A 3,744-nucleotide genomic window follows, 5' to 3' on the forward strand; every position below is an offset into this window, starting at 1 on the left:
TGAACTGAATTGAATTGAATTAAGAGTAGAGTTAATACATTTGCATTGAATAGTGATTTCAAATTGTACATTTTCAGAGAAATATTTGGTCCCTTCATCAACCATATACACTTCCTTTTTAAATAAAATCTAACTACAAAGATAATTGGTCCTTGTTTGTTTATAAAGAAAAAGGTTTTAACTAACATAAAACATGAAGATTTCAGGGTCCTCTGCTTTTGTTATTTGAGCCCTCTGACAGTGTTCAGTGAGTCTTTCTGTGGTTTAAGGCACTGGAACTGATCAGTAAGAGTGAAATATTCTGATCAAACTGGAAACATGATCTTATCTTTAATGAGTCACCAATAATGATTGATAGTTATTAATTAATAAACTGTTTCTCCAGAGAGTATTGAACTTATCTGATGCCGGCACAGACACAACCACGATGCTGAAGATAAAGACAGAATTTTACCTCGTCCACATAAAGCTGTCAGACATCTGGCTGCTTGGCGGTCTTCCCTCTGACGCCCCATCATCCTCTGGGTCGGCTGAGTTCTGCCACAGTTTCAGAACCGTGAAGCAAATATTACGGCTGAGAAAAAGTGTTTTGAGGCGCCTGTTAACCTGCGCTTCTAATCTCCTTACAGCTAATCAGGCCTGTAATAAGCTGAGAAATCTCCAACCCCCCATTCACCAGCTGGACTATCTGCAGGAAGCTACATGTCCACAACAGTGTGTCCACACAGGTACAACCCTGAGAGAGGAGTCCATTAAAGGACACTAGTTCAGAGTTGGGGGAGGCTGGAAAGGGGGACAGAGGGGAGGAAAGCTGGGAGGGGTTGGCAGTGTAGGATTGAGAGCTACGTCCCACTGCAGAAGACCAGCAAAATCAAAGTCATTTAAAGCTACTAAATGGACCTTGAGATCAGTGTTGGTTTCCAGTGATCAACATAACGACCACACTTAGTGCTTTAGCTCCAGGTTCAGTTGAACTGTGGCGCAGACAGAAGAGTACTTTAGTGTCATTAACTACTTTCTTTCATATTTTGTATTTGTAGTTTTTAAAAGCAATAGTTAAGTATAACTATGTCATTGTACCCAAGCTCCTGTGATTATCCTGTTTTATATTAGGAAGTGTGGCCTCCAGGATACAGACATTTAAAGATTTTCAAAGCTGTTAAAATGTTATTTATTACAGAAAATCCTCCTTAAGGACCATTATTGTCTCAATCAGAATAAGTAGTACCCAGAATGTAATAACCCTGAATAAATAACTTTTACCCCAGGGCTGGTGGTGCTGTTCATATATGCTGACAGTTTGGATTCTGACACAGATCCTGATCTAAAGTGCCACACCTATGACCTCCACCCACAGGCAGGACTGATTCCCCCGATACAGAAACCATTTAAGGGTAAAAGGAAAACATCTATTCCCGGCTGAGAGATTATTTGCAGGAACATTGAGCGTCCCCTAATAATGATAAGTTCACAGGCACAAAGACCTGCACACAGGAATGAAATGAAGAAAACGTTCTTACAGTATTTAAACAATTATCTCAGAAAAGTGTAAAGAGTGAATCAGAGTTTATTGTCTCTAGTAAAATCATCGTTGGGTGAGTTTTTAATGTTATTTTAGACATTCACTTGAGTTTGTGACTGTTTTAACTTCTAAACGGACAAAAGTGTAAAACCAGTACTGAAGGACACGAGCACAGGATGATTAGAGTCTGATTAGAGTGAACAAATGTAATTATTTGATCAGTTGTAATAGTATTTAAACCAGTGATGTCAAACTACTGGCCCGAGGGCATTTTTTATTCTTTTTTCTAGTTGTTTCATATCAATTTAAACTGTACCTTGATATACAATTAGAATAAAAATACAATACTGTAAATGTATTTTATTAGGTATAAATAAGGTCAAAGGCTGAGCAGAAGAGAGCGGGTTGCTTCATTTATTGTTTGGCTGTAAACAACAAAGATGGTATACAGTGTATAGAAACTGCTGTCTGCATTATTTAGTTAAGTATGATATTATTATGATATTATTAGTAATGGAAATATTATTTGTATATCATGATTTCTTGTAGTTCTTGAAGTAGTCGATGTTTTTCCAGTATTGACCACTGGAGGTCAGCAGAGAGAAGATCCTCAGACTTCTGACATTCAACCTCAGACCACAAACCAACACTGGCTCTGGTGTTTCTTCTACTGGCACTGTATCTCATAAAAGGCCTTATTGTAGTTTAGAAAAATACAGATTTGGTTAGGTTACTTTATTTGTACCCGTAGGTAGATTTGGTTTGCAGTAAAAGACATTCCTCTTAAAAAAAATATAAAAACAACAAACAGCTCAGACAACAGACAAACCCGGTACAAACATGATAAATGATACAGATAAAAGATGGAAGTGCTCCACCAGCAGGTCTGACCATCGAACATGCACAGTCATTAATCGCAGATTATGATCCTTCTATTTGTGTCAATATATAAAAATAAATCTGCTCCCTTTAGTGTTTTTACAAACACACACAAAATAAAATATTAATTTAATCCAATCCGATATCAAACAACCTTATAAAAAAAACACTATCACACTTAAACCATTTGAACTTCTACTATCTAGGAATATTATTGTTTGTTAAATGACATTATAACAAATAAGTTCATACTGAAACTCTGAGGATTGTTTATGACTTAGTCCAGATGGAGACAGCAGAGGGTTTTATTCATCATGATGTCCTACCTTACCTAATAATCAATTAATAATGAGCAAACACAACAACAAAAACTTTGATTAATAATGTGTAAAATCTTTGTGACCTGGAGCAGTTTTTACTCCGATCCAACAGACGAGCTACTGTAGCTCAAACTGCTGAACCAGTTAATACTGGTTCTGATAGAAAGGGGTCAGTACACGCAGTGCAGAGCAGTCTGTTGTTTATGGGGCTGCCCAGGTGGTCAAAAAGAAAAGCAATGAGCCAGAAAAAGAAAATGAGAAAAATACAGAAGACGAATCAGAAAATGGGAGTCAAGATACAGCAGAAAAATGGGAACAATGGTAAAGGACAAGCTCAAAAAAGTGCAAAGCGACAGAAAGAAGACAAACGATGCAGATGAACCGACACCAACAGATTGAAAATGACAGTGAGACAGAACTGACAGAAAAGGAGACAAATGTTAAAATAAAAGAAAACAGTGACGTTCATGGCTTACAGCTGAAAAAAGGAGCAGCCAGCCAGGAAAGCAGATAGCACTGCATTTTGCTCTGTGTTTCTGGTTTTATTTTGGTTTATCAGTTAGGTATGAAGGGTGTTAGTATGACTGGTGTTTTGGTATTAATCAAATCTGGCTTGGTAACAAAGTTCATACTCATAAAACTACAGAAAACCTTCCCCAGATTACTGTTCACATAAATGCCTCGGTAATTATTAGAATCCAGTTTTTATGGATTGGGGTCCATGATTCCTGATGTCAGGAAAATAACCTACACAGCACCACACAGAAAACTTATAATAATACTAATATAGCCAGTTGGAATTTCTTCTTCGTGTTTTGTATAGCCAGTTGCTGGTGTTAGGGGTTGTTCAGATGTTTCCTATGCTGCAACAAACTTGTTGCATTGATCGTCTCCTCAATTAGTTTCAGTTGTTGTTTGTTGTGTTGTTGTTTAGTACTGACACCGCAGTGGTATTGTCAAAAGAAACTGAACATGAGCCCTGTAATGAGTTCTCTTACTTTGTGTCTGAGGGTCCAGGTTCAT

The sequence above is a fragment of the Morone saxatilis genome, unplaced genomic scaffold (assembly GCF_004916995.1).
Source record: "Morone saxatilis isolate NCDOM2014 unplaced genomic scaffold, NCSU_SB_2.0 Contig7, whole genome shotgun sequence".
NCBI lineage: Eukaryota > Metazoa > Chordata > Actinopteri > Moronidae > Morone > Morone saxatilis.